Below are 7,949 nucleotides of genomic sequence, written 5' to 3'. Positions count from 1 at the left end.
AGTGCTCTATAGTCAACACACATACAATATGTGTCGTCTTTCTAAAAGGACTGGTGAACAAAATAGTGAAGAGCTAGGCCCCACCATCCCCTTTTCTACCAATTCATGAACTTGCCTCATAATCTCCTCTTCTTGAGCTTGTGAAACTCGATAAGGAGGCTTATTAGGAGGTGAGCTCCCTGGTAGAAGCTCTATTGCATGATCATCATCCCCTTGTTTTGGAGGTAGCTCTATAGATATCATCAATAGAAACATCTTGGAATTTACTTAGGAAATTAGAAAAGTCTAATTCCTCTTGATTGCCACCATTTTTATCTAGTAAAACATTAGGATCATTTACAAATCCCTTAAAAAAAATTATGTACGCAAAATTTGAGCTTTTCATCGCCTTATCAAAAGCTAGAGTATTTACAAGGGGTATGGTGTTACCCAAATCATTAGCATCTATGTACATATTCTTTTCCCTGTATTTGAAATATATTCTCCTTTCAAGGGACTTCATATTGGAAGCCATGTGATTGAACCATGGTGCCCATAAGAAATCTTCATGTGGAGAGGGGAGATGAAAAAGTCCTCTTTGTCGACGTAGCTTTGGACATGAAGCCTCAATTTCCCAATCAAGGGAGTAATGGAGGTGTTTTGTCCCTTGAAAGCCCCATCGATCATCACACTGTCTCCCATCTCAAAAGCTTGTATGCCTAATTTAGTGACGAACTCCATTGATATAAAGTTGTGAGTTGAGCCAATGTTAAAAAGGATAAAGGCATCATGTTCTATCACCTTTCTCCAAGCATAGGAAAGGGGAGATTATTTGCAATGAGCATCCTCTTTTGGATTTTCAATCGTAAAAGCTCTAGGTGGCTCATTGTGTGCATTTTTTTGGGGGCAAGTGCGATAGCCATATCCTTGCTCCCCGCACTTAAAGCACTTGTTGTCTTGCGAAAAGTCTCGAGCTCTTTTGGGGCGAGTCTATTCTTACCTTTGTAGACTCCTTTCTCATTAGCTTTTTGTTGTTGTTGCTAGAGTTGCCTTTAAAAGAATTTTGAGCATTGTTCTTCTCTCTAGGCTCATTTTGGTCTTTAATTTCCATGGGCTTAGAATTACTCTTAGCCCCTTGTTGGAAATTAAGTCATGAAGAGACCATAGTATGATGTATGACCGACGACATTGTCCTAGGCCTTTGAGAAAGGACATTTTTGGCCATGTCTTCAGATCGCCCATCACAAAACTGTTGTTTTTGTTCTCTAAAATCTATCTTCTGTAGATAGTGGCTTTGAGATGAAAATCCCAAAACTTGTCCACATACTTGTGGATAGACTCATAGGGAGACAGCTTCAAACTTTTCCATTTGGTAAGAACTTTGCCTTCGCCATCGTTTGCTAGAAACTGCTTCATTATGGAAGTTGTTAGGGCTTTTCTTGTCCTTAGAGCTTTTCCATTAGCTCGTAGACTATCCCACCATTTTCTGGTGGAATTTTGAAAGTACATAGCTACATGTCATAGCTTAGAGGACTTCGTGAAGCCCTCATCTCCCAAAGGTTGTATCAAATTGCTGGATAAAGGCCTAGACTTTGTCTATAGCACCAAAGGTGCCATCATAGGTGAGAAAAGAGACATTCTTTCCTCCCTTCTGGAACTTCTTGAGTTTGCTGGAGCTTTTCAAGCGGCATAAGACTTTCGATGCCTTCTCCTTTTTTGCTCTTTAGGGGATAAATTGATGCTTTCATCGAAAAAAGAGGAAGGTGATGAGGATGGAGAGGAGGGTGACCTCTTTCTCTCCAAGGAAGAAGGTGATGAAGATGGAGAAGAGGGTGAACTCTTTCTCTCCTTTTTCTTCCTTTGATACTTCTCTTCCCTCTTGGGATTACAAGGAAAGGGACTATGCCATGATCTTTTCCTCTTAGAAGGAGTTGGAGATCTTTGTGACCGCCATCATCGTGGAGCCATATCTTCCGAAGGGTTTGGAGACTCAATTATTTTTCTTTCATAGATTTCCTCCTCTTTTCTCATCGGAGAGAGCCTTCTGTTGGGAGTCTCACCAAGAGGCTTCCTAAGTACTCTCTCTTCTTGGGGAGTTTGGAAAATCCCATGTGTGTGAAGTTGTTGGACAACTTCACCTTGTAGAGCAGGGTTGCCCATGGCTTGTTGTAGCCTGGTGACAAGATAATTCACAAGCATAGGGGAATCCTTAGTATCACCTTCATGTGCAAAATCAAAGTCATCAATATTAATTCTACTCTCTTTATTATTGTCAACCATGCTAACAAAATTTAGGTGTATGCTAACTTATTCTTTGGTAACTTACAAACCTCTCGTAATAAGCTGAAGGACCGCTCCTCTTAAGCAAGAAAAGAGAAACCAATAACTGTGGTACCAATGTAACAAAATTAGGCTAATAACATTGATTGTAGTGGAATTAAAATGACATTAGTGAGCATTTTATTAAGAGAATATTTAATGAAGGTAGAGAGGAAGTGCTTGATTGAAGATAGCAATATAAACATTACACCTAGTTAGCTTGGCACGAACAATACTTGTAAAAGAGAGAATTTGTGAAATTGACAACAGTTAAGGATCGGATTTACTTGGAGCCGGTCCCCCCTCCAAAAGGCTTTTGTATTTTATGTTCTCCCATGAAGAGAGACTTGGTACAATAGTACATTCTTTGTGTTCCTTGAGACCTTGTTGATGCCATAGATATGGAAATCTTCATGCATCAAGATTGTGTCCAAAACAACAATTAAACTTATTTGCAGTAACATAAACTTGTCCCCAACCTAAATCCCAAGATCTCAAACACCTTCAAAGGTGAAGAGAGCTAGCAGGGAGTTAGGAAGGTGAAGAAGAAGAAGATGTAACATACTCACATATCATTACTCTTAGAGCATAGTGTAGCATAGTAATGGAGATTGAGAAGATGATGAGCATGCTTTGAAGCTTGACTCTTGCTTGGATTTGCATTCCATAGCCAAGAGATGTTGGTGTAGGCTCTCAACTTGTCAAGCTTGGAGAAAGAGATGGCCTTTTGCTTCATACATCATGAGAGTGTGTGTGTGTGGGCTCATGGGCTACGAGAGAGAGAAAGAGAGGGGTAGACCTAGCTACTTTACTCTTGCTTGAAGCCTATTGGCTCCAGCCTGGTGATAGCTAATGAGAGGTTTAGATCATGTCAAATCAAGGGGGGTAGCATTGTGACAAGTGTCCCTCTTTCCCCCTTTGAGGGTGAGCTTAATTCATTTTTTAATTGAATCTAAACTCTTATTGGCTCTCAAGGTCAACCGGCCAATAGGAATTAAGTTTACATATGGTCTGCTCAATTCTCATTGGACCCCTTGGTAGACTATCCAATAGGAATAAAATATGTCGTAATTCTTATTGAATCATTCAATGGACCATCCAATAAGTTTTAAGCTTGTTTTTATTAATCTTAATTCTCATTGGTCCATCACATTGGCCATCCAATAGGATTCAGGCTTCATTGGGGCGACCTGTCTAGGAGCCTGACATGTGTTCTATATGCTTTATGCTAAAGGGGTGAATTGATGAGTGTGTGTGTGTGTGTGTGTTCTCTCTATAGTCCATTTCATTCTCCCAAAGTAGAGTGACAAATTCTACTTGGTTTTTGAGAGACGTCATCATCACAAACATGATTCGAAGCATGCATACTATTTTAATTTGTGCACAATTAAAAAGAGAACTAGTCTTATAAGACAAAAACATGGGTCATTTAAAAGAAATTTGTACATTTTCTTACGCTAATGTAGCATTGTAAGCATCATACTATCATTAAGCAGTATTCCTTGCATCCATCTAGCATCTTCAAAAGGATAATTTTGAACTTAATAAGATACCATCGGATAATCTTACCATGTCGTGGTACCTTGTCTTCATGCCGAAGGATAGCTTTGGGTTGTAGCACCTCTTCTTGGTCTTCAACTTTGGGAGGGTCTTCAATAATTGGTTCACTTGGTGGCTCTCCTTTGTAGGGCTTGAGTAGGCTCACATGAAAAGCATTGTGTATGAGCCACCGGTTGGGAAACTTGAGTTGGTAGGCCATCTCATTGATAGGCTTCAAAATATGGAAAGGACCATAGTATCTTTTTGCTAGCTTAGCATAATACTTTTGATGGCCCGTAGGATTTTTGCCCGTGGTTTGCCTCAATCGAGCCTTAGGAAACGTAAGCAAGACCCAATCATTTTCTTTGAACAGTAAAACCCTTTTGTGCTTGTCAGCAGTAGCTTTTTGCCTTTGTTGAGAGATGGATATAGCCCCCTTAATCTTTTGAAAATATTCTTGCAGGTCACGTCTATACTCATCGGTAAGCGAAGATCTTCCCATGTACTTTGAGTAGTAAGGGACTTTTAGGTCTTCCCTCAATGATCTCAAAGGTGCTTTTCCCGTAGAAGTATGTACAATATTATTGTAGGCGTACTCTACGAAGGGAAGTACTTTTCCCACTGTGAGCGTTGATCTACTTTGGTAACATAAGTCTTGAGTAGATCGAGTATCGTAAGATTGGCTATCTCACTTTGGCCATCCATTTGTGGGTGATAGGCCGAAGAGCAATTCAATCTTGTTCCTAGATTTTCAAAGAGACCTTTCCAAAAATTACTAGTCATTCTAGGATCTCTATCTGATACGATGGATGTTGGTAATCCATGGTGTTTGAAAATCTAAGATATGAAGAGAGTTTCCATTTGGTGTGCCTTAATAGTCTTTTTGACAGGAATAAAGTGTGCTTGCTTGCTAAACCTGTCGACTATTGTCCATATTCCCATATTTCCATGGATAGACTTGGACAATCCAAGGATGAAATTCATGGATATACTTTCCCATGGTGAATTTGGGATAGGCAATGGCTGGAGTAATCCAGGTTGCTTCCCTCTATCATACTTGGTGTTTTGGCATACTACGCATTTTGAAACATACTCTTGTATGTCCACTTTCATGGTAGGCCAATAGAAATATGTCTCTACTCCTCAAAGAGTAGGTTGAATACCTCTATGACCCGCATAGGGAGGAGCATGGGATTCATACATAACTTTCTCACGAAGGAAATGGGTAACACATAGCCTATTGCCGTGGAGAAGATAACCATCCTGCAAGCTGAATGGTTCCTCTTTCTTCCCCAATGCAAGGGCTGACATTATGTCTCTAAAGTCAAGGTCAACAGCATACTCAACTATCATAGAGGATAGATCATTGTGAGTAGCTATAGACACCGCATTAACTTTTGGTCGTTGTGAAAGTGCATCCGCCACTTGATTGTGCTTACCAGCAATGTGAGCAATATGGTAATTACATTGCAAAATAAAAATTTCCCCCCTCATTTGTTTGTCAGAATGCTTGGTTTGTGTCATGAAATACTTGAGACTTTGGTGGTGGGTTCATAGAATAAATAGTGTAATGGAATTGGCCTATGTAACTTGAGAGTAGCGGAAATTAATGAGAGTACTTTTGAGAAAATACTTTGTGGGCATAACGGGTGAACATAATTGAAGATAGCAACATAATCATAGCAATTAGTTAACTTGGCATGAACAATACTTTTGCAAGAGAGAGAATTTAAAGAACATGACAACAGTTGAGGACCAGATTTATGTGGAGACGGTCCCCCCTCCAATAGGCATTTGTATTATGATTTCTCCCATGAAGAGAGACTTGTTACAATACAATATTTGGATTCCTTATGACCTAGGTGATGCAATGAAGATGGAAAGATTCATGCATCACAAGCATAACATAAAATTTGAAGAAATCTTTAACTATCCCAAGCCCAGTCCCAAGACCTCCAACACCTTCGAAGGTGGAGAGAGCTAGCAGGGAATGAGGGTAGGGAAGAGGAAGAAGAAACATTTCATAGGAGAAAGAATTAGTTCCTCACTTATCATAACTCTTCTTGCTAGCATACATAATAGCATAGGATGGAGAAGATGGAAAGCTTAAGCATTGAAGCATGGCTCTTGGTTGGATTTGCACTCCATAGCCAAGAGTGTTGGTGTAGGCTCTCAACTTCTCAAGGAGCTTGGAGAAGGAGATGGAGCTCTTGCACTTTGCATAGCACACAATGAGAGTGTGTGTGAGTGTGTGTGGGTGAGTATACCCCCCTAAGCAACCCCCTAGCTTGCTTTGGTCGACCCCCCCTTGTAGCTCATGCTAGTGAAGCTCATTGGACCGCTCCAGGCCTAGCCAATCACAAGTAGGAGGCATTACAAGCAACAATGGTAGCCTTGGGACAAGTGTCCCCTTTGAATGAGAGGACTGATAAATGAAAAGACAATCAATTAAATCTCCTAAATTATCATTGGACCCCTTGGGTGGCCAACCAATAGGCTTCAGGCATACTATGAGGGCAACATGAGGAGGAACTTGACAAGTGTCCCTTATGCTTTCTTTGTACCAAGTATGCCTTGTGTGGGTGTGTGGGTGTTCTCTCTCATCCCCCCTCATGTAGGGCTCGCCCCCTCCTTGTAGGGATTAGATATTTGACTTTTGACACCTCAAGCCCCCCAACCTTAGGCCCAATTCCCACTAAAAGCTTGGTCCTTAAGCACTTCAAGCTTGGGCTGGGTTCTCACCTCAAGTACAGCCCTAGCATCTCAAGCATGTCAAGAAACTCAAGCATCTCAATCATCAAGCACCTCAAGCACCTTAAGCTTGGGCCACGTTCCCACCTCAAACACCTCAAGCTTGGGCCGGGTTCCCACCTCAAGCTCAGCCCTAGCTTACCTAAGGTCAAAGGAATTTTACACTAACTATTGGAGGTCTTCAATGAAGCTAACCCTAAGGTATTATGCTCCATTGGTTAGCCTTGCTCTTTGATAGACCCTGTCTCATTTGGGCCCCTTTACCATTGGATACGTGTTGAGATAGATCTATAAGCACATGTCTATATCTTAACCCTTGTTCCTATTTATTCTCCCACATTAAATGATCAATTTAATACAAGAAAATCATTTGGGTTGGTTAGATATTAGATTTTATGACAAATGGAGTCCCCAATAAATAGTGCTTCCATGTGTCTAGGGCATGTAGAACAGCTAAAAGCTCTGTCTCATAAATGCCCAAGACTGGTTCATCAGTATTGAGCCTTTGACTCTCATATGCTATGGCATGCCCTTCTTGAAGCAAAATTGCTCCAAGGCAAGCACCACAAGCATCACATTGGACCTCAAATGGATTTGAGAGATCCGGAAGCATGAGGACTGGTTGGGAAGTAAGCTTTTCTTTGAGCTTATCAAAAGCTCCTTAGCAGTTTATACATATTTAACGTTCTTCTTAGTTAAGTCATGTAGTGGTCCTGCTATTTGAGAAAATTTTGCTATGAGGCATCTATAATATGCACACATACCAATGAGGCTTCTTAGCTCATGTAGATTCCTTGGATTAGGCCATGCTTTTATTACCTCTAACTTTGATGGATCCATACGGATACCATCTTGAGAGATAATATGACCTAGGTATTGAATCTCTTGAAGGAAAAAATCGCTTTTCTTTTGGTTGAGAAAAGGCTTGTTCTCCCTCAATGCTTGAAAAACCACTTGGAGATGTTGCTTATGTTCCTCCAAAGACTTGGAATAGATGATGATATCATTAAAGAACACTCCAGTGAATTTGTGGTAAGGTCTAAAAAATTTATCCATTAGACGATTGAACGTAGCTGGTGCATTAGTCAAGCCAAAAGGCATGACTAGATATTCATAAAGACCAAACATTGTGCGAAATGCAGTGTTTATGATATCTTCATCCACTATCCTTATTTGATGATAACCACTTTTAAGGTCAATCCTACTGAAGTAGGTAGAGCCTTGTAGCTTATTAAATAGATATTCTACCAGAGGCATGGGAAATCTATTTTTGATAGTAGAACGGTTTAGTGCTTGATAGTCCACACACATACAATATGTACCATCTTTCTTTTGCACTAAAGGACTAGAGAACAAAAGGG

Source organism: Adiantum capillus-veneris, chromosome 3, assembly GCF_014529385.1.
Source record: "Adiantum capillus-veneris isolate H3 chromosome 3, ASM1452938v2, whole genome shotgun sequence".
NCBI lineage: Eukaryota > Viridiplantae > Streptophyta > Polypodiopsida > Polypodiales > Pteridaceae > Adiantum > Adiantum capillus-veneris.
The sequence above is the reverse complement of the archived record's forward strand: the minus strand, read 5'-3'. Positions refer to the sequence as shown.